Source organism: Lynx canadensis, chromosome A2 (assembly GCF_007474595.2).
Source record: "Lynx canadensis isolate LIC74 chromosome A2, mLynCan4.pri.v2, whole genome shotgun sequence".
Classification (NCBI taxonomy): Eukaryota; Metazoa; Chordata; class Mammalia; order Carnivora; family Felidae; genus Lynx; species Lynx canadensis.
The window spans coordinates 16,726,078-16,750,211 of record NC_044304.2 but is presented as its reverse complement, the minus strand read 5'-3'; the positions used below and the strand labels follow the sequence as shown (position 1 = coordinate 16,750,211).

Here is a 24,134-nt window from a genome sequence, read left to right as displayed (position 1 = left end):
GATGATATCTCATTGTAGTCTTGATTTGCATTTCCCTAATGGTTAGTGATGTTGAGCATCTTTTTATGTGCTTATTAGCCATTGATGTATCTTCTGTAGAGAAATGTTTATTCAAGTCCTTTGCCCAGTTTTACATCAGATTGTTTGTTTTTTTGTTGTTTTAGGAGTTCTCTGTGTATGCTGGATAGTAATCCCTTACCAGGTACTTGATTTGTAAATATTTTCTCCCATTCTTTGTGCTGCCTTTTCACTCTGTTGCTGGTGTATTTTGGTGCACACAATTTTAACATTGTTAAGAAGTCCAATCTGTTTTTTTTTTTTTTTTTAATTTTTTTTTTCAACGTTTATTTATTTTTGGGACAGAGAGAGACAGAGCATGAATGGGGGAGGGGCAGAGAGAGAAGGAGACACAGAATCGGAAACAGGCTCCAGGCTCTGAGCCATCAGCCCAGAGCCCGACGCGGGGCTCGAACTCACGGACCGCGAGATCGTGACCTGGCTGAAGTCGGACGCTTAACCGACTGCGCCACCCAGGCGCCCCAAGAAGTCCAATCTGTTTTTTTCTTTTGCCTGTGTCCTTAGTGTCATATCCAAGAAATCATTGCCAAGTCCAATGTTGTGAAGCTTTTGCCATTTTTTTTTTTTTTTTTAAGTTATCTTACACCCAACATGGGGCTTGAACTCATGACTCTAAGGTTAACTGAGCCAGCCAGGTGCCCCTTGCCCTAGGTTTTCTTATAAGAATTTTATAAGGATGCCTGGGTGGCTCAGTTGGTTGAGTGTCCAACTCTTGATTTTGGTTCAGGTCATGATCTCATGGTTGTGGGATTGTGTGCGTGGGGTTCTCTCTCTCTCTCTCTCTCTCTCTCTCTCTCTCTCTAAATAATAAATAAAGCATAAAGAAAAGAATTTTATAGTTTTAGGCCTTCAGCTTAAGTCTTTTAACCTTTTTTTTTTTTTTAAGTTTATTTTTTTTAGTAATCTCTACCCAATGTGGAGCTCAAACTCCCAACCCCCAGATCAAGAGTCGCATGCTCTTCAACTAAGCCAGCCAGCTGGAAGGTCTTTGAACCTTGCGTATTCATTCTTGCTAAATTTTGTAAGGGGATAAATTCTAAAAAGGTTTCACACATTACAAAGACTTCCTTGTTTATTAATGTTTATTATGGTAAAATTCAAATATATACAAAAGCAGAGAGCAGTGAGCTTTTGTGTGCCTATTATTCAGTTATATCTGTTATTTACTAATTAACTCAGGGCACTCTTGCTTCATCTGTATCTTTCACTCTTCCTCTTTTTATACTTTCATTTTTTCTTTCTAAATTGTTTTATTTTTAACTTTTTAATTTTAATTTTTTTTACATTTAAAAAAATGTTTATTTTTTTTTTACTTTGAGAGAGAGCATACATGCGTGCAAGCAAGGGAGCAGAGAGAGAATCCCAAGCAGGCTCCACACTCAGCACGGAACCCAACATGGGGCTTGATCTCATAACCATGAGATCATGACCTGAGTCAAAAATCAAGAGTTGGATGCTTAACCAACTGAACCACCCAGGCACCCCCTTTCTAAATTATTTGGTGAGTTTTTTTTATTGTGATAAAATATACATAACGTAAAATTTATCATTTTAACCATTAAATTTTTTTTAATGTTTATTTTTGAGAGAGAGAGACAGACTGTGAACAGGGAAGGGGCAGAGAGAGAGGGAGAGACAGAATCCGAAGCAAGCTCCAGGCTCTGAGCTGTCAGCACAGAGCCTGACATGGGGCTTGAACTCGTGAACCACGAGATCGTGACCTGAACCAAAGTTGGACACTTAACAGACTGAGCCACCCAGGCACCCGTAACCATTTTTTTTGTTTGTTTTAATACATGGAATGCTTCATAAATTTGTGTGTCATCCTTGCACAAGGGCTATGCTGATCTTCTCTGTCATTCCAGTATTACCATATGTTACTGCTGAAGCACCATTTTAACCATTTTTAAGTGTACCTTTCAGTGGCATCAGATATATTCACAGTATTGTACAACCATCACCACTGTCCATTTCCAGAACTTTTTCATCATTCCAAACACAAACTCTGTACTCATTAAACAACTTCCCATTCTTCCCTCCTCCTACCCCTGGCAACCACTATTCTCCTTTCTGTTTCTATGAATTTGCCTATTCTAAGTTCCTCGTATAAGTGGAATCATACTGTGTTTGTCCTTTTATATGTGGCTTATTTCACTTAACATAGTGAACATTGTTCAACCATGTTGTATCATGTGTCAGAATTTCATTTTCTTTTCATTCCTTTTGTAATATTTTCCAAATATTCTCTTGTATGTATATCCACATTTTATTTATCTCTTTATCTGTCGGCAGACATTTGGGCTGTTTCTCCCTTTGCCTATTGTGAATAATGGTACTATAAACATGACTGTACAGATATCTGTTCAAATCCCTACTTTCAGTTCTTTGGATATATACCCAGGGGAGGAATTGCTGGAACATATGGTAATTCTGTATTTAACTTTTTGAGGAACTGCTAGATTGTTTTCCACAGTGGCTGCCCCATTTTACTTTGTACCAGTAACTTACAAGGGTTCCCAGTTGCTCCACATCCTTGGCAACGTTACTTTCCATTTTTATTTGTTTTTATTTATTATTTTTAAAGATGTTTAAATGTTGACTTATTTTTGAGAGAGAGAGAGAGAGAGACAGAGGGAGAGGGCATGCGTGCAGAGCAGGGGCAGATAGGGGGAGAAAGAATCCCAAGCAAGCTCTGCACTGTCAGCACAGAGCCTGACATGGGACTTGAACCCATGAACCACCAGATCATGACCTGAGCCGAGATCAGGGGTTGGACATTTAACTGACTGAGCCACCCAGGTGCCCCTGTTTTTATTTTTTAATAATAGCTATGCTTGTGGATGTGAAGTGATATCTCATTATGGTTTTTGTTTTTAATTTTTTTTTTCTCATTTTTTGGAGACAGAGACAGAGTGCGAGTGGGGGAGGGGCAGAGAGAGGAAGACACAGAATCTGAAGCAGGCTCCAGGCTCCGAGCTAGCAACACAGAGCCCGACGCGGGGCTTGAACCCACGAACCGCGAGATCATGACCTGAGCTGAAGTCGGACACTTAAGTGACTGAGCCACTCAGGCACCCCACTGTCATTATGATTTTAATGTCATTATGGTTTGCATTCCCTAATGATTAGTGGTGTTGGGCATCTTTTCATGTGCCTCTTGGCCATTAGTATATCTTCTCTAGAGAAATGTCTATTCCAGTCCTTTTCCCATTTTTGAATAGGCTTTTTTGGTTTTTTGTTGCCAAGTTATAAAAGTTTTTTTTATGTGTTCTAGATATTAAGTCCCTATCAGGTATGATTACTTTTTCCCACTCTGTGGGTTGTCTTTTCAGTCAATAGCTTCCTTTGATGCACAAAAATTCAGTTTTTGAGGTCCAATTTTTTTTTCTGCCTGTGCTTTTGGTGTCATATTCAAGAAATGCTTGTCAAATCCATTATTCTGAAGCTTTTACTCTACTTTCTTTTAAGAGTTTTATAGTTTTAGCTCTTTGTTTAGGTATTTGATGAATTTTGAATTTTTATATGTGATGTAATGGTCCCATCTAACTATTTTGCATAGTGGCTGTCCAGTTTTCCCAGCACCATTTTTTGAAAATGGCTGTGTCAAGGAGAAGAGCTCCAGGTGAACTTCATCTCAAGCTCTCTCTCACAGTGCTTTTGCAGATTTATGTTGGGAATGAAACCATTTTCTGTGTAGCGTTTATATTAGAAGCTTTTGTGACAGTAATGAAAAAGAGTCTCTTCACACTCTCACTTCAGGGTAAGCTATCAAGAACCGTGGTGCCCTCCATCAGGCCACACTTCTGTCAGGAAACCAGGCAAGGGGCCTCTGTCCTGTGTGGATATGGCTGTGCTTGCCCACGGTTAGCTGGGAGCAGGCGGCTGGTCCTCGCCATGCTCCTGCCAGCACCTGCTGGGACTGAGACCGAGGGCACCCTCCCCCTCAGCCAGAAGTCTTATGAAATGACTGGGCTGTCCCATTGGGTTCCTGGGTTGCTTCTAGGTTTAAAACAAATTTCTTTGCCTACATTCTTAGCAGGGGTCAGTTCAGTCCCTGACCAGGTCAGAAGGGAATAAGAATGTGGTAGCTGGCACTGTGGAAGAAAATCTGTAATATATTTGTTGTTGTCCAGTTGTGAAGAGAGTCGGCGTCATGTACGTGGTTACTTGTGATGACCATCACAACCAGTTGATATAATTTGGTCTTCCCTTCAATCTGGGTATCTGGGTATTGCTGTGCCATCCTAACAGTTACTCTAAATGTGGCAGTAATCATCCTCTTGAATATATATGTATTTTCAGGCTTCAAGTTCTCTGAAATCAGCTTTCATTCATGAAGTGAAACTCCTCTCTCTGTTCATTTACTTTTAACTTGGTCTGCTGAGAATTCTCTGGATTGTTTGGCTAATTTTGATGCTTTCAGAAGCAGAATTTCCTGTCCTTATCATTGGGCCGCCTTGCAAAACAACTTTCCGAAAAAATCTTCTTTCCCCCAAGGATGAATTGTTTGCACCAGTGGACTAGTTTAGCACAGTGAACAGACTTGCAGTGACTTTCCGCTCGGCACCAAATGAGATGCTGGGTACTCTAGGGAACACAAAGGCGATTCAGCTGTGACCTTCTTCCCAAAGGGACCATAATCAATCAGAGGAGGCTCAGAGAGTCAGAACGAACACAGGCATGGGGGAAATACACAGTGACAGAAATTCAGGGAAGACTGCTGCTTCCACAGGGAAGCATTGTTCATTATTTTTAATTTTAGCTTTTCAGTGCAGTAATACATTCACATGGCACAAAATTCAAAAGGAACAACAGAGTATACACAGGGAAGTTTCCCTTCCATCTTGCACTGGCCACCTCATCCTCTCCCTAGAGGCAGCCAGTGTTACCAGTTCTCCAGTATCTGCAGGGGTGTTCTTTGCATAATACAGGCAGATACACAGAGAGCTCTTTGCTTTTACATGAAAGTAGCCCACTATATCCCTTGCTTTTTTTCTCTGTTTGTGATAGTTCATTATCGATACATAAGAACTTTCTCATTGTCTTTCACAACTGGATAATTTTCCATTGTCAGGATATACCTTTATTTAGCCAGAGCTCTGTTGATGGACATATAAGGTGTTGTCAATTTTGCTAGTGCAGAAACACTTCTGTAGGCATCATTTGATGCATGGCCAAGTGCATCTGTCTGGTCACTTAGCAGAGGCAGGATTGCTGGGTTGATGAGTATGTGCTTTTGCAATTTTGATAGCTCTTTGCAGATAAACCTCCATAGAGGCTATGTCCAGTATGCTCCTCAGCTGTGTGTGGCAGTGGCCTCACCGGCACTGTGATAGCACACAGTTTGATCTTTGCCAGTTTGATAGGTGAAAAAATTATTCCTCTGTATATTTTTTCTTCCAAGCTTAGTTCAACCTATAGAAAAGTTAAGAGTAGTAGAGTGAACACTCCTATCAGGTGTAGTTTTAATTTGTATCTCTCCTGTTGCTATAAGGTTGAAGGACTGTTTTCCATTTTCTTTTCTGTGAATAAGTTGTTCATATCCTTTGCCCATATTTCTATTGGGCTTTGGTGTATTTATTATTTTTTAAAATTTATTTAGAGAGAGAGAACATGAGTGGGGGAAGGGCAGAGAGAGAGGGAGAGAGAATCCTGAGCAGGCTTCATACTGTCAGTGCGGAGCCTGATGTGGGGCTTGAACTCACAAACTGTGAGATGGTGACCTGAGCCAAAACTGAGTCAGACACTTAACTGACTGAGCCACCCAGGCACCTTGGGCTTTGGTGTTTTTAAAATTGATTTTGTAAAAATTTTTTGTATATGGAGGAACGTAGCACCTTGCTAATGATATAACTTGCAGTTATATTTTTCCAGCTTGTTATTTATCTTTTTATTTAGAATGATTTTGTCGTGAAAAAAATTTTAATTTAAATTCACGTTAGTTAACGTACAGTGTAGTCTTGGCTTCAGGAGTAGAACCCAGCAATTCATCTCTTACATATGACATCTAGTGCTCATCCTGAAAAGTGCCCTTCTTAATGCCCATCACCCATTTAACCCATCCCACGACCCACCTCTCCTCCAGCAACTCTGTTCTCTGTATTGAAGAGTCTTTTATGGTTTGCCGCCTCCTCTATTTTGATCTTATTTTTTTTCTTCCCTTCCCCTATGTTATCTGTCAAGTTTCTCAAATTCCACATATGAGTGAAATCATATGATATCTGTCTTTCTCTGACTGACTTATTTCACATGGCATGAATACCCTCTAGTTCTTAATTAGGTCATACTCATTGAACTTTTAAGGCTTCTTGGTTCTCTATCATACCTAGAAAGATCTTCCCTAGTAGAAGAGTATGAAAAATTATCCTGTGGTTCCTTAAAGTACTTTTAGAATTTCATTATTTACCTTTAAATCTCTTATCCATTTGGAATTTATTTTGGTGAAAAGTGTGGGTCCAACTTAATTTTTTCCCAAATGGCCCCCCATTTGTTGCAATGCCTTGTATTAAACAGGTCATCTTTCTTGCACTTGTTCAAATATCCTTTACTATATGTTATATACTTTGCCACATGTCATATACATTTGGGTGTATTTCTGGACTTTCAATTCTGTACGTCAATTTGTGTATTTATGTTTCAGTACACGTTTTAATTTTCTAGTTTTAGAGCATGTTTTGATATTTGGCAAAGTGAATTCTCATTCATTACCTTTAATTTTCAGAATTTTCTTGGCTATGCTTTACTATATGAACTTTAAGGTAGATTTGCCTGTTTCAAAAAAATCCTTTTTGTTTTTATTGGTACTGTGTTACATTTTTAGGTTAATGTAGGAAGAATGACATTTAGGTGATGAGTCTTTGCCACTGAGAAGATTGTATGCCTTTCTCTTTGCTCAAGCCTTCTTCTGTGTCCCTCAGAGTTTGAGAGATTTCTTGGCATTTCTTGTTAAGTTTATTCTCAGGTCTTTTTCTTTGTTTTTGGTGGTATTGAAGCATTTTATCTTCTACCTTCTTGTTGATGGTGTATGTGAAAGCATTATTTTCTATATATTAATTTTCACCACCTTACCTGATTACAAAACTATAAAGGTTTTTAGTTGATTCTCTAGGTATATAATAATATCATCTGCAAATAATGGTCATTTTACTTTTTCTTTTACATTTACATTCCTGTGTTTTCTTTCAATCACCTAATTGTGACAGCTCATACCTCTACAACAGTAGTAAAAGGGATAGGCTTGTTTGGCCTTTGACTTTGATGGAAATTATTCTAATGTGTTCTCATTGGACTTGATTTTAGCTTTAGGGTTGAAAAGGATATAAATATGTAGCTGAAGTTTGTATCTTTGTGTGTGTGTGTGTGTGTGTGTGTACAATGTAAATGACAGGATTTCTTTCTTATGGCTGGATAATATTCCATTGTATATATGTACCACATCATCTTTATCCACTTCTCTGTTCACATTTAGGTTGTTTCCATATCTTGACTCTTGTGAATACTGTTGTACTGAACATGGAGATGCAGATAGCTCTTTAAGATAATGATTTTGTTTCCTTTGGATATACCCAGAAGTAGGATTGCTAGATTATAAGATAGTTGTTGTTTTTTAATTTTTGTGGAACTTTCATACTGTTTTGCTTAATGACTATACCAGTTTACATTTCCACCAACAGTGTACAAGGATTCCCTTTTCTCCACATCTTTCCCAACATGTTATCTATTGTCTTTTTAAATAAAAGCCATCCTAACAGGTGTGAGGTTATAACTTGTGGTTTTGATTTGCATTTCCCTGATGATTAGGGATGTTGAGCACCTTTCCATGTACCTGTTGGCCATTTGTATGTTTTTTTAAAATCTGTTAGCAAATTATTAGAGCTACAGTTACTAATAGTTTTGTCTTTTAACTTAAAACAATTTTTTTAATGTTTATTTTTGAGAGAGAGACAGAGTGCAGATGGGGGAGGGGCAGAAAGAGAGGGAGACAGAATCTGAAGCAGGCTGTCAGCACAGAGCCTGACACGAGGCTCGAACTCAAGAGCTGTGAGATCATGACCTGAGCTGAAGTTGGAAGACTAACCGACTGAGCCACCCAGGCGCCCCTTAACTTTTATATTAGAGTTAAGTGATTAGCAAACCACCATATTCTGAATTTGATGGTATACTTGCCTTTACCCAGGGTATGTTTTCCTTTTCCTGGTTAGTATCCTTTCATATTGGCTGAAGAACTGCTTTGAGCATTGCTTGTAAGTGAGGTCTAATGGTGATGAATTCTCTGAACTTTTGTTTATCCATGAAAATCTTTATCTCTCCTTCATTGCTTTTTTTTTTTTAATTTTTAAATTTTTATTTACTTTTGTGATAGAGACAGAGTGAGAGTTGGGGAGGGGCAGAGAGAGAGGGAGGCACAGAATCTGAAGCAGGCTCCAGCCTCTGAGCTGTCAGCACAGAACTGGATGTAGGACTCGAATTCACGGACAGTGAGATCCGTGACGTGAGCTGAAGTCAGACGCTTAACCGACTGAGCCACCCAGGTACCCCTTTCCTTCATTTCTGAAAGACACCTTTGTTGGATATTCTTGGTTGGCAGTTTTTCCTTACGATACTTTGTGGTTTTTTGTTTGTTTGTCCTAAATCTTTATCTGAATCACCCAGTACTCATCACAAGTGCACTTCTTAATCCCCATTACTTATTTCACTCTTCTCCTCATCCCTCCTCTCTATAGTTAAGAGTCTGTTTCTTGGTTTGTCTCTTTTTCCCTTTTGCTAGTTTGTTTTGTTTCTTAAATTCCACATATGAGTGAAATCATATGGTTCTCTGACTTATTTCACTTAGCATTATACTCTCTGGCTCTGTCCATGTTATTGCAAATGGTAAGATTTCATTCTTTTTTTTTTTTTTAGGCTGAATATTCCATTGTGTATATATACCACATCTTTATGTGTTCATCTGTCGATGGGCACTTAGCTACTTCCATATCTTGGCTATTCTAAATAATGCTGCTGTAAACATAGGGGTGCATATATCTCTTTGAATTCGTGTTTTTGTATTTGTTGAGTAAATACACAGTAGTGCAATTGCTGGATTGTAGGGTAGTTCTATTTTTAATTTTTTGAGGAACCTCCATACTCTTTTCCACAGTGGCTGCACCAGCTTGCATTCCCACCAACACTGCAAGAGGGTTTCTTTTTCTCCATATCCTTGCCAAAATCTGTTGTTTCTTGTGTTTTTGATTTTAGCCATTCTGACAGGTGTGAGATGATATCTCATTGTAGTTTTGATTTGCATTTCCCTGATAAGTGACAATGAGCATTTTTTTTATGTTGGCCTGTTGGTCTGTTGGCCATCTGAATGTCGTCTTTGGAGAAGTGTCACTTCATGTCTTCTGCCCATTTTTAAATTGGGTTAGTTTTTTGGGTGTTGGGTTTTATAAGTTCTTAATATATTTTGGATACTAACCCTTTAGCAGATAGGTCATTTGCAAATGTCTTCTCCCATCCTGTAGGTTGCCTTTTAGTTTTGTTGATTGTTTCCTTTGCTATGCAGAAGCTTTTTATTTTGATGTTGTCCCAATAGTTTAGTTTTGCTTTTGCTTCCCTTGCCCTAGGGGACATATCTTAAAAAAAAAAAAAAAAAAAAAAAAAAGCTGCTAAAGCTGATATCAGATTAATTACTGCCTGTGGTCTTTTGTAGGATTTAAAAAAAATTAATGTTCATTTATTTTTGAGACAGCATGAGTGGGGGAGGGGCAGAAAGAGAGGGAGGCACAGAATCTGAAGCAGGCTCCAGGCTCTGAGCTGTCAGCCCAGAGCCTGATGTGGGACTCGAACTCACAGACTGCAAGATCATGACCTGAGCCAAAGTCAGATGCTTAACCAACTGAGCCACCCAGGCACCCCTCTTTTGTATGATTTTTATGGTTTCAGACCTCACATGTAGGTTTTTCATCCATTTTGAATTTATTTTTGTGTGTGGTGGAAGAAAATGGTCCAGTTTCATTCTTCCACATGTTGCTATCCAGTTTTCCCAACACCATTTGTTGAAGAGACTTTTTTCCCATTGCATATTCTTTCCTGCTTTGTCAAAGATTAATTGACAATATACTTACGGGTTTATTTCTAGATTTTTTATTTTGTTCCATTGATCTATGTGCCTATTTTTGTGCCAGTACTTTGTGATTACTACAGCTTTGTAATGTAACTTTAAGTCTGGAATTATGATGCCTCCAGCTGCTTTTCTTTTTCAAGATTGCTTTGGCTATTCAGGGTCTTTTGTGGTTCCATACAAATTTTAGGATTGCTTGTTCCAGTTTTGTGAAAATTTCTGTTGGTATTTTGATAGAGAGTACATTAAATGTGTAGATTGCTTTGGGTAGTATAGACATTTTAACAATATTTGTTCTTCCAGTCTATGAGCATGGAATTTTTTTTCATTTCTTTGTGTCATTTTGGATTTCCTTCATCGGTGGTTACAGTTTTCAGAGTGATAGGTTTTTCACCTCTTTGATTAGGTTTATTCCTAGGTATCTTCTTATTTGGGGTGCAGTTGTAAATGGGATTATTTTTTAAATTTAATTTATTTTTTAAACTACATCCAAATTAGTTAGCATATAGTGCAACAATGATTTCAGGAGTAGATTTCTTAATGCCCCTTACCCATTTAGCCCATCCCCCCTCCCACAACCTCTCCAGTAACCCTCTGTTTGTTCTCCATATTTAAGAGTCTCTTATGTTTTTGTCCCCCTCCCTGTTATTATATTATTTTTTGCTTCCCTTCCCTTATGTTTATCTGTTTTGTATCTTAAAGTCCTCATGAGTGAAGTCATATGATATTTGTCTTTCTCTGATTCGCTTAGCATAATACCCTCTAGTTCCATCCACATAGTTGTAAATGGCAAGATTTCATTCTTTTTGATTGCTAAGCAATACTCCATTGTATATATATACCACATCTTTATGCACTTATCCATCAGTGGGCATTTGGGCTCTTTCCATACTTTGGCTATTGTCGATAGTGCTGCTATAAACATGGGGGTGCATGTGCCCCTTTGAAATAGCACACTTGTATCCCTTGGATAAATGCCTAGTAGTGCAATTGCTGGGTCATAGGGTAGTTCTATTTTTAGTTTTTTGAGGAGCCTCCATACTGTTTTCTAGGGTGGCTGCACCAGTTTGCATTCCCACCAGCAGTGCAAAAGAGATCCTTTCTCTCCACATCCTTGCCAACATCTGTTGTTGCCTGAGTTGTTAATGTTAGCCATTCTGACAGGTGTGAGGCGGTATCTCATTGTGCTTTTGATTTGTATTTCCCTGATGATGAGTGATGTGGAGCATTTTTTCATGTGTCAGTTGGCCATCTGGATGTCTTCTTTGGAGAAGTGTCTATTCATGTCTTTTGCCCATTTCTTCATTCTGTTTTTTGGGTGTTGAGTTGGTAAGTTCTTTATAGATTTTGGATACTAACCCTTTATCTGATATGTCCTTTGCAAATATCTTCTCCCATTCTGTCGGTTGCCTTTTAGTTTTGCTGATTGTTTCCTAAGCTGTGCAGAAGCTTTTTATTTTGATGAGGTCCCAGTGGTTCATTTTTGCTTTTGTTTCCCTTGCCTCTGGAGACGTGTTGAATAAGAAGTTGCTGTGGCCAGGGTCAAAGAGGTTTTTGCCTGCTTTCTCCTCGAGGATTTTGATGGCTTCCTGTCTTACATTTAGGTCTTTCATCCATTTTGAGTTTATTTTTCTCATGGTGTAAGAAAGTGGCCCAAGTTCATTTTTCTGCATGTCACTGTCGAGTTTTCCCAGCACCATTTGCTGAAGAGACTGTCTTTATTCGATTGGATATGCTTTCCTGCTTTGTCAAAGATTAGTTGGCCATATATTTGTGGGTCCATCTCTGGGTTCTCTAGTCTGTTCCATTGATCTGAGTGTCTGGTTGTGTGCCAGTGCCATACTGTCTTGATGATTATAGCTTTGTAATACAGTTTGAAGTCTGATAAATGGGATTTTCTTAATTTCTTTTTCTGCTACTTCATTACTGATGTATAGAAATGCAACAGATTTCTGTATATTGAATTTGTATTCTGCAGCTCTACTGAATTCATTTATGAGTTCTAGCAGTTCTGGGGTGGAGTCTTTTGGGTTTTCTACATATAGTATCATGTTATCTGCAACTAGTAAAAGTTTGACTTCTTCCTTGCTGATTTGGATGCTTTTTATTTCTTTTTGCTGTCTGATTGCTGTGACTAGGAATTTCAGTACTATGTTTAATAAAAATAGTGAGAGTGGACATCCTTGTGTTGTTCCTGACCTTAGGGGAAAGGCTGTCAGTTTTTCCCCATTGAGAATGATATTAGCTGTGAGTTTTTCACACATGGCCTCATAAAAACAACATGTTTTTATGTTGAGGTATGTTCCCTCTAAACCTACTTTGTTGAGGGATTTTATCTTGAATGGATGTTGTACCTTGTCAGATGCTTTTCCTGCATCGATTGAAGTGATCATATGGTTCTTATTTCTTTCTGTTATTGATGTGATATATTACATTGATTGATTTGGGAATATTGGACCACCCTTGCAACTCAGGAATAAATTCCACTTGATCGTGGTGAATGATTTTTTTTCTTTTAAGTTTGTTTATTTATTTTGAGAGAGAGTGCGAGTTGGGAAGGAGCAGAGAGAGGGAGAGAGAATCCCAAGTAGACTCTATGCTGCCAGTGCAGAGCCTGGTGTGGGGTTTGGACTCATGAAACCACAAGATCGTGACCTGAGCCGAAACCAAGAGTTGGACACTTAACCAACTAAGCCATCCGGGCACCCCTGTATCATTTATTTCTGCTCTAATCTTTATCATTTCCTTTCTTCTGCTGGTTTTAGGTTTTGTTGTTCTTTTTCTAGCTCCATTAGCTGTAAAGTTAGGTTATTTATTTGAGATTTTTCTTGCTTCCTGAGGTAGACCTGTATTACTGTAAACTTCCCTCTTATAACAGCTCTTGATACATCCCAAAGGTTTTGAACCATTATGTTTTCATTTTCATTTGTTTCCATGTACTTTTAATCTTTACTTTTTTATTTTTTGAGAGTGAGAGCATGGGCAGGGGAGCGGCAGAGAGAGGGGGACAGAGGATCTTAAAGTAGGCTCTGTACTGACAACAGTGAGCCTGACATGGGACTCAAACTCACCAACTGTGAGATATGACCTGAGCCAAAGTTGGACCCTCAGCCGACTCAAACTCACCAACTGTGAGATATGACCTGAGCCAAAGTTGGACTTTATAATTTCTTCTTTTGTTTTCTGGTTGACTCGTTGATTTTTTTTTAAAGATTTTTTAATTTTTAGATAATCTCTATATTGAACATGGGGCTTAAACTTACAACCCAGAGATCAAGAGTCGCATGCTCCATTGGCTGAGCCAGCCAGGCACCCCTCATTCATTGTTTAGTTGCATTTTTTTTTTTTTTTTTAAGTAGACTTCATGCCCAGCATGGAGTCCAGTGTGGGGCATGAACTCATGATCCCGAATTTAAGACCTGAACTGAGATCAAGTGTCGGTTGCTTAACTGACTGAGCCACCCAGGCACCCCTAGTTGCATGTTATTTAAACTCTATATATTTGTGGTCTTTCCAGATTTTTTCTTGTGGTTGACTTCTTGTTTCATAGTGCTGTGATCAGAAAAGATGCATGGTATAAATTCCGTATTTTTTAATCTGTTGAGGCTTGTTTTGTGGCCTAATATGTGATCTTCTCCGGAGAATGTTCCATATGCACTTGAAAAGAATGTGTAGTCTGCTGCTTTTAGGATGGAATGTTCTGAATAGATATGTTAGATCTACCTGGCCCAGTGTGTCATTCAAAGCCATTGTTTGCTTGTTGATTTTCTGTTTAGATGATCTGTCCATTATGTAAGAGGGGTGCTAAAGTCTCCTACTATTACTATATTATTATTGGTTTGTTCTTTTATGTTTTAACTGTTTCACGTATTTGGATGTTGCCATGTTGGGTGCATAAGTATTTATAATTGTTATATTTTCTTGTTGGATTTTCCTCTTTATCGTTATGTAGTTCTCTTGTCTCTTATTACAGTCTTTGTTTTTATGTCTATTTTGTCTGATGTAAGTATTGCTACTCCGGCTTTCTTTTGACAGCCGTTGCGTGACAAATGTTTCTCCATCTCCTCACTTTCCAGTCTGCAGGTGTCTTTAGGTCTAAAATGAGTCTCTTTTAGGCAGCATATAGATGGGTCTTTTTTTTTTAACCTGTTCTGTCACCATGTCTTTTTAGTAGAGTGTTTAGTCCATTTGCATTTAAAGTAATTATTGATAGACACATATTTTTGCCATTTTATTACTTGTTTTGTTGTTGTTTGTGAAGATTTTCCCCGATCCTTTCTGTCTTTCATGTGGATCTTCTTTATGCTGGTTTTCTTTAGTGCTATATTTGGATTTCTTTCTTTATATTCTTTACATATTTATTAGTGGTTTTTGATTTGTGGTTACCATTAAGTTTCTATTAATATATTCTGCATATAGCAGCTTATATTAAGTTGATGGTTGTTTAAATTTGAGTCCATTCTTTACTTTTCCCCATGTCTTAGGTGTAAGATGTCATATTTTACATCATTTTGTGTTCCTTGACTGATTTTTTACAGAAATACTATTTATTTTTTAAAGTTTATTTATTTTAAGAGAACATGCACACAAACGGGAGGGGCAGAGAAGGAGAGAGAAGCCCAAGCAGGCTCTGCACTGTCAACATGAAGCCTGACGCAGGCCTTGAACTCACAAACTGCAAGATCAAGAGCTGAAACCAAGAGTTGAATGCTTAACTGACTGAGCTACCCAGACATGCTCAGCAATATTTATTTAAAATTTTTTTTCATGTTTATTTTTGAGAGTGAGAGAGAGAGTGAGAGTGAGTGGGGGAGGAGCAGAGAGAGAAGGAGACACAGAATCTGAAGCAGGCTCCAGTTCTGAGCTGTCAGCGCAGAGCCCAATGTGGGGCTCGAACCCATGAACTGCAAGGTCATGACTTGAGCCAAACTCAGAAGCCCAACTGACGGAGCCACCCAGGTGCCCCTGGAAATATTTATTTATTTATTTATTTATTTATTTATTTATTTATTTATTAAAAAAATTTTTTTTAATGTTTTTATTTATTTTTGAGACAGAGAGAGACAGAGCATGAGCAGGGGAGGGGCAGAGAGAGAGGGCGACACAGAATCCGAAGCAGGCTCCAGGCTCTGAGCTGTCAGCACAGACCCTGACGCAGGGCTCAAACTCACAGACTGTGAGATCATGACCTGAGCTGAGGTCAGACACTTAACCAACTGAGCCACCCAGGCACCCCTGGAAATACTTATTTTTAATGCTTTTGTGTTTCCTATCTTCATACTGTCATTTTTCATCTTTCCTTTCACTCAGAAAAGTCCCCTTTAAGTAGGTTCCACTCTGGGCATGGAACCCAACATGGAACTTGAACTCACAACCCTGAGATAAAGACCTGAGCTAGGATCAAGAGTCAGAACTCAACCAACTGAGCCATCCAGGTGCCTCCTCCAAAAGTCCCCCTTAGTATTTCTTGCAGGGCTGGTTAATGGTCATGAACTCCTTTAGTTTTTGTTTGTCTGGGAAATTCTTTCTCTCTCATATTCTGAATGATAGCCTTGCTGGACAGAGTATTCTTGGCTGAAGGTTTTTACCAATTAGCACTTTGAATATTGATTCATGCCACTCCTTTCTGGCTTAGAAAGTTTCTGCTGAAAAATTCACTGATAGCCTTATGGTATTTCCTTTGTATGTAACTGTCTTCTTTTGTATTGTTGCTTTTAATACTTTTTTTTTTTTTTTTAACGTTTATTTATTTTTGAGACAGGGAGAGACAGAGCATGAACGGGGGAGGGTCAGAGAGAGAGGGAGACACAGAATCTGAAACAGGCTCCAGGCTCTGAGCTGTCAGCACAGAGCCCGACGCAGGGCTCAAACTCATGGACCACAAGATCATGACCTGAGCCGGAGTAGGATGCTTAACCGACTGAGCCACCCAGGCACCCCAGCTTTTAATACTTTTTTATTTACCACTATATTTTGCCATTTTAATTACAATTAAATTTTAATAAATTTAAATACAAATTAAATGTCTTGGGGTGGATCTGCTTTTCTGATTTTGTTGGGGGTTCTGTGCTTCCTGGATCTGGATGTTTGTTTCCTTGCCCAGTTTAGGGAAGTTTTCAGCTATTATTTCTTCATATAGATTCTTTGCCCCCTTTCTCTTTCTTCTTCTTGTGGTACTTCTATAATACTGTTATGTTTGAGGGAGTCACAGAGTTCCCTAAGTCTATTCTCATTTTGCATAATTCTTTTCTCTTTTGTTCAGCTTGATTACTTTCCATTGCTCTGTCTTCTAGGTCATGAATTCATTTCTCTGCTTCTTCCAGCCTGCTGTTCATTCTATCAGGTGTGTTTCTCATTTTGTTTATTGAGCCTTTTAATCTTTGCTGTGTTATTCCTTATCTCTATGTTAATGGTTTCACTGATGTCCTCCATTTTTTTCAAGTCCAGTGAGTATCTTTATGATTATTACTGTAGATTACTGTAGGGTTTTTTTTTTTTTTACTGTAGGTGTTTTTTTTTTTAATATTTTTAAAAGATGTTTTTGTTTATTTTTGAGAGAAGAAGAGAATGCAAGTAGGGAAGGGGCAGAGAAGAGAGGCAGAGACAGAATCTGAAGCAGGCTCCAGGCTCTGAGCTGTCAGTACAGAGCCTAATGTAGGGCTCAAACCCATAAACTGCAAGATCATGACCTGAGCTGAAGTTAGATGCTTAACCAACTGAGCCACCCAGGTGCCCCCCCGCCATTATTTTTTTAAATAAGCTTTTTATCCCTTTCTCCTTCTGTTTTCCTTCTAGGATACCAACAGGGCTCAGATAGTTTCGATGGTGTCTTATCATTCACATGGGCTTTCTTTTCTCTCTCTCTCTCTCTCTCTCTCTCTCTCTCTCTCTCTCTTTTTGCTCTACTCTGACTGGATAATTTCAAGTGACCTATAAATTCACAGATTCTTTCTTCTGCTTTGATCGCATCTGCTGATGGTATTCTTTACTGCATGTTTCATTTCATTCGTTGCATTCTTCACTTCCAGGATTTCTGTTTGGATCTTTTTTATAATTTCTTTTTTTTTTTTTTTTTTTTTTTTTTTTTTTCAACGTTTATTTATTTTTGGGACAGAGAGAGACAGAGCATGAACGGGGGAGGGGCAGAGAGAGAGAGAGACACAGAATCGGAAACAGGCTCCAGGCTCCGAGCCATCAGCCCAGAGCCCGACGCGGGGCTCGAACTCACGGACCGCGAGATCGTGACCTGGCTGAAGTCAGACGCTTAACCGACTGCGCCACCCAGGCGCCCCTCTTTTTTATAATTTCTGTCTTTCTGTTAAGCTTCTGGTTTTGTCTGCGCATTGTTTCCTGATTTCACTGAATTGTCTTTCTGTGTTTCCCTGTAGCTTACTAAGCTGAATTCTTTATTAGGCAGATTGCAAATCTCTATTTCTTTGGGGTCAGTTACTGGGAAACTGTTCTTGGGTGTCTTGTGTTGCTGTCTTCGCATTTGAAGAAGCAGTCACCTTCTCCAGTCTTTACTGACTGGCCTTGGGAGAGAAATACTTTCTTCTGTCAGTCTGCTGGGGATTCTGAGGCTTTCCCAGTGCATGATATTCCAAATGCTTTTTAAATGGTTGTCAAGTTCTAGAATCAACCTATACAAAATGTACTAGAGATTTTTGTAACAGTTTAAGAAGTAAATATAAACGTTTACAACATATGAAGAGATAAGCATCACAATAGCTAAAATCAGAAATGTGTTCCAATAAGGGCACCTGGGTGGCTCAGTCAGTTAAGTGTCCGACTTTGGCTCAGGTCATGATCTCATGGTTCATGGGTTTGAGCCCCGTGTCAAGCTCTGTGCTGACAACTCAGAACCTGGAGCCTACTTTGGATTCTGTCTCCCTGCCCCACCCCACCCCCACCTCCCTGCTTGCACTCTGTTTCTCTCAAAAATAAATAAACATTAAAAATATATGTGTGTTCCAGTACTATTTGTATAAATGTATATGTACTACTTTTGTAACTGAAAAGCAATCACTATTGGGGCGCCTGGGTGGCTCAGTCGGTTAGGTGTCCGACTTTGGCTCAGGTCATGATCTCACAGTTTGTGAATTCAAACCCCGCATCGAGCTCTGTACTGACATCTCAGAGCCTGGAGCCTGCTTCAGATTCTGTGTCTCATTCTCTCTCTGCCCCTCCCCTGTTCGTGTGCGCGCTCTCTCTCTTTCTCTCTCTCCCTCTCTCTCAAAAATCAATAAACGTTACAAAAAGAAAATTAAAAAAAAAAAGAAAAGCAGTCACAATTGTGGCTGGTAATGGGGAACTTTTTTTTTTTTTTTTTTTTAATTTTTTTTTTTCAACGTTTATTTATTTTTGGGACAGAGAGAGACAGAGCATGAACGGGCGAGGGGCAGAGAGAGAGGGAGACACAGAATCGGAAACAGGCTCCAGGCTCTGAGCCATCAGCCCAGAGCCTGACGCGGGGCTCGAACTCCCGGACCGCGAGATCGTGACCTGGCTGAAGTCGGACGCTTAACCGACTGCGCCACCCAGGCGCCCCGAGCTCAAGGGAACTTTTGGGTAATACTCCTTGATGTGAGTGGTATTTAGGTTAAATGACTATGTTTACTTTCATGGAGCTGTATGCTTGTAATTTGTATACTTTTCTGTAATATTTATGCTAAATTCAAAAAGTTTAAGATAAAAAGGCAGTACTCATCATAAAAAATGTAAAAGTACAGAAAGTTGACTTAAAATGTCTCTCCACATACTCATATCACATGAAGACCAGCAACCAGTACTAACATTTTCTTCCATTCTTCTGATGTGTATTTTTTGCCTATAACCTTTATTTCATTATTTCAGATTGTAAAAAGATTCTGTGAGATTGTAAAAAGATTCATGTAAAAAGAATACATGCCCTGTATAGAAAACTTGTTAAACACAGTAAGACACTACATACTTCTCACAATGGAATATGATTGACAGAAAGATGCCAACAAGTATAGTGTAACCATTAAGTTTCTTTAATGGCAAAGAATATAGGAATTTATGAAGATATTTACATTAAAAAATGAAAGGGTTCTGGGGCGCCTGGGTGGCGCAGTCGGTTAAGCGTCCGACTTCAGCCAGGTCACGATCTCGCGGTCCGTGAGTTCGAGCCCCGCGTCAGGCTCTGGGCTGATGGCTCAGAGCCTGGAGCCTGTTTCCGATTCTGTGTCTCCCTCTCTCTGCCCCTCCCCCGTTCATGCTCTGTCTCTCTCTGTCCCAAAAATAAATAAACGTTGAAAAAAAAAAAAAATTAAAAAAAAAAAAAAAAGAAAGGGTTCAGGGGTGCCTGGGTAGCTCAGTCAGTTAAGGGTCTGACTCTTGATCTCAGCTCAGGTCTTGATATTAGGGTAGTGCGTTCAAGCCCCATATTGAGCTCTACGCTGGGTGTAGAGCCTACTTAAAAAAAAAAAAAAGGTTTCTGATTCTGGTCAAGATGTAGTAAGCACATTCTATCCTTTCTCTCTGATTGAATACAACTAAAATCTCTGGACAGATTGCATGCATCAGTTGAGTATCCTGGAAGATAATGGTAGCAGGTGGTTTGGGGAAGGAAACTTTTTGTTTTTTGTTTCTAAAGAATACCTTTCAGTCTTGGGGCACTTGAGTGGCTCAGTTGGTTAAGCATCTGACTTAAGCTCAGGTTCAGGTTGTGATGTCACCATTTATGGGTTTGAGCCCTGCATCTGGCTCTCTGCTATCAGTGCAGAGCCTGCTTGGGATCCTCTGTCCTCCTCTCTCTATGCCCCTCTCCCGTGTGCACACTCTCTCCCTCTGTCAAAAAATAAATAAACACTTAGCATACCTTCCAGCCTGGACTCAAAGGTAGAGGAAAATCTGGAACTGGGTGCATACAGAATAAGGTCCAAGAGAATCCCTCTCTAGTCTCAAGAGCAGGAAAGGGGATTCCTATGGGTCAGAGAGTAGAGGTGGATGAAGATCTTTTTGTTGTTGTTGTTCACATGCCTCCCTCCCCCATTTTCTCCTGCCCTAGCCCCCATGAAAGTCTATAGCAGTGGAGGCAGCAGTGACATTGGCAGCCAGATGGGAAAGGAGCCCTTTTATTTTTAGGGATTATGGTCCCAAGAGCATGGTGACATTCACTGGTTTTGTTTTCTCTATCCTCTCACCACTTTACCCTAGGGACAATCACAGTAGTGGGAGGTACTCAGCAGAGAAGCTAAAGCCTTTCCTTTTTAGCCAAAAGACCAGGAAAGGGGCCCCTGAGAGCTGAAAAGTGTTAGGAAGATTGCAGAGAGGAAGGAACTCAACAAAGTGAACCCATAGTATTGTGTATGAACTCCTGGGCTCTCCTTTGAAATAGCATGCATGCATCTGACCCCTGAACAGCATACCAAGAGCTTTGAGGATTCAGCGGTGAAGTGTGCTGGCCACTGCATGGTATACCTGGGACAGATCACAGTAGTATTACAGGGGCTGTGAAAACTAAACTGACATCACAACACAGCCCACAAAAGATGGATAGGAACTTGTGGGTTGGACCTAATCAATGTAGTTACTGTTCAAACAAACAAAAATCCACTGTTTTCCATTGCACCTAAACAAGATCCAGAGTAACATAGCATAATATCCAGAAATTCAAAATTGTCCCGTATATGAAGAGTTGGGAAAATCTTACTGTCTCCTAAGGAGAAGGGACAGTCAACAGATGGTAACTATGACATGTTATAGATGTTGGGATTATCAAAGAATTTAAGGCAAAAAGCATAATTAAAATATAATTAAAACTTCAAGAAGTAGGGGTGAACACCCTGGAAACAAATGGGAAATTAGACATTTAAATTTAAAATTGTAGGGGCGCCTGGGTGGCTCAGTTGGTTAAGCATCTGACTTCAGCTCAGGTCATGATCTCGCAGTCCATGGGTTTGAGCCCCGCGTCGGGCTCTGTGCTGACAGCTCAGAGCCTGGAGCCTGTTTCAGATTCTGTGTCTCCCTCTTTCTCTGATCCTCCCCTGTTCATGCTCTCTCTCTCTCTCTCTCTCAAAAATAAATAAACGTTAAAAAAAATTAAAAATAAAATTGTAAAATTTATAACTAAAACTAAATTAAAAATTCCTTAAAGGGACTCAGTAACAGGGTGGAGAGAAAAGAAGAGTGAGTTAACTTGAAGGTAGAACAGTGAAAATTATCTGGTCTGACCCAATAGGAATTATTAAACTGAAGAGAAGTGAACAGAGCTTCAGGGAATTATGGGATGATAACAAAAGGTTTAGCTTTTCATGTTATTGAAGTCCCAAAAGGAGAGGAGATGGAGTAGTACAGAAAACTGTTTGAAGAAATTATGGAAAGGAAGAAATAAATGCAACCCTATTTGCAGATGACATGATAATCCACGTCGAAAATCCCAAGGAATCTACAAAAAGGACTCTAGATCAAACAGTTTTGAATGGGAGGAATCAGAATACCCATTTCAAAACTTTTTTATAGTTTCGGTAATCATGAGTAGTATTGGTAGAGGGATAGACACATAGATCACTGGACCTAGGAAACCTAGAAATACATCCACACAAGTACAGCCAACTGCTTTTTGAATGTTTGTGACTCCCCCAAATTTACATTTTAAAATCCTAACCCCGGTGTGATGATACTAGGAAGGTGGGGGACTTTGGGAGGTGATTAGGTTATAGGGTGAAGCCCTCAAGAATGGAATCAGTGCTGGGGCGCCTGGGTGGCTCTGTCGGTTAAGCATCTGACTTCAACTCAGGTCATGATCTCGCGGTTTGTGGTTTCGAGCTCTGCGTCCAACTCTGTGCTGACAGCTTAGAGCCTGGAGCCTGCTTCGGATTTTGTGTCTCCCTCTCTCTCTGCCTCCCTCCTGCTCCCACTCTATCTCCCTCTCAAAAATAAATAAATAAACGTTTAAAATTTAAAAAAAAAAATGGGATCATTGCCCTCATAAAAGAGACCCCAGAGAGCTCTTACCTCTTACTCTCTGTCATGTAGGGATGCAGAAGATAGCCATCTGTGAACCAGGAAGTGGGCCTTCCCCAGAAATGTAGTCTGCTAGTGCCTTGATCTTCTATTTCCCAGCCTCTGGAGCTGTGAGAAATAAATATATATATGTTGTTTAAGCCACCCAGTGCATGATATTTTTGTTGTAGTAGTTCGAACAGACTAACATGTGTCAGGACAGTTCAGTGGAGGAAGGGTAGTCTTTTCAACAGTTGCTGTGGGAACAATTGGATATCTATGGGGTGGTCGGGAGAGAACAACCTAGGCCTAAGCTTCACAGCATATAAAAAAAGTAACTCAAATGGATCATAGATTTAAATGTAAAACTATAAAAAATGCTAGAAGAAAACATCAGAGAAAATTTTCAGAAGCACAGCAGGGTAAAGAATTCTTATACATGGCAAATAAAGCATGATCCATAAAAGAAGAAAAATGGATAAATTAGACTTCATCTAAATTAGAAACTTTGGCTATGTCAAAAAGTTTGTAGAAAGAATAAAAAGACAAGCTACAGAGTGGGAGAAAATATTTCCAAAGAGCATATCAGACAAAGACTCCTATTGAAAGAATATAAGGAAACCTCAATAACAACCCCTAAAAACCCAGTTATCAAAGAAGAAAGCATAAGAGAAATGAGAAAATACTTTGAGGTGAATGAAAACAAAATTACAAATATGAAAACTTACAGGATGCAGCTAAAGTAGTTTTTGGAGGGAAATTTATAGCTGTCAGTGCTTATATTAAGAAAAGAGGAAGAGGGGCACCTGGGTGGCTTAGTTGGTGGCTCAGGTCATGATCTCATAGTTCATGAGTTCGAGCCCCACATTAGGCTTTGCACTGACAGCTCAGAGCCTGGAGCCTGCTTCAGATTCTGTGTCTCCCCCTCTCTCTCTGTCCCTCCTCCATCTGTGCTCTCTCTCTCACCCTCAAAAGCAAATAAATAATAAAAAGAAGAGGAGGATATCAAGTCAATAACCTCAACTATTAAGGAGGTAACTATTCTTCAACTTTAAGAAACTAGAACAAGAAGAGTGAAATAAACCCAAGGCAAACAGAAGGAAGAAAATTATGAAACTAGAGTGGAAACAAATGAATAGAGAATAGGAAAACAACAGAGTAAGTAAAACTAAAAGTTGATTCTTTTAAAAGATCAACAAACTTGGCAAGCCTTTAGCTAGAATGACCAAGCAAATAAGATTCAGATTACTAGAATTATTAATGAAAGTGGGGACAATACCACCCACCTTCCAGAAATAAAAATGATTGCAAGGATATACTATGAATAGTAAATACTACGCCAGTAAATTAGTTAACTTAGATAGAATGGGCAGATCCTGAAACAAACTAAGAAAACTGACTTAAGAAATAGATGGGAATGCAAGCTCGTGCAGCCACTCTGGAAAACAGTATGGAGGGTCCTCAAAAAACTAAAAATAGAACTACCCTACAACCCAGCAATTGCACTACTAGGCATTTATCCAAGGGATACAGGTATGCTGTTTCCAAGGGACACACACACCCCCATGTTTATAGCAGCACTATCAACAATAGCCAAAGTATGGAAAGAGCCCAAATGTCCATCAATGGATACAGAAGATGTGGTGTATTACTCGGCAATCAAAAAGAATGAAATCTTGCCATTTGCAACTATGTGGATGGAACTGGAGGGTATTATGCTAAGTGAAATTAGAGAAAGACAAAAATCATATGACTTTACTCATATGAGGACTTTAAGAGACAAAACAAATGAACATAAGGGAAGGGAAACAAAAATAATATAAAAACAGGGAGGGGGACAAAACAGAAAAGATTCATGGAGAACAAAGGGTTATGGGAGGGGTTATAGGAGGGGAGATGGGCTAAATGGGTAAGGGGCACTAAGGAATCGACTCCTGAAATCATTGTTGCAATATATGCTAATTTGGATGTAAATTAAAAAAAAATA

At 39.3% G+C, this 24,134-nt stretch overlaps 1 protein-coding gene and 1 non-coding gene across 2 annotated transcripts in view; one reads left to right on the top strand and one right to left on the bottom strand.

Annotated features, from left to right (window-relative positions):
• Positions 1–24,134, top strand: part of LOC115508009 (SREBF chaperone) — a 72,647-nt gene that overhangs the window by 7,146 nt on the left and 41,367 nt on the right. The window lies entirely within an intron of this gene.
• Positions 1,869–1,971, bottom strand: LOC115509471. Its single transcript, XR_003967372.1, has one exon. It is a non-coding gene; the product is annotated as a U6 spliceosomal RNA (small nuclear RNA).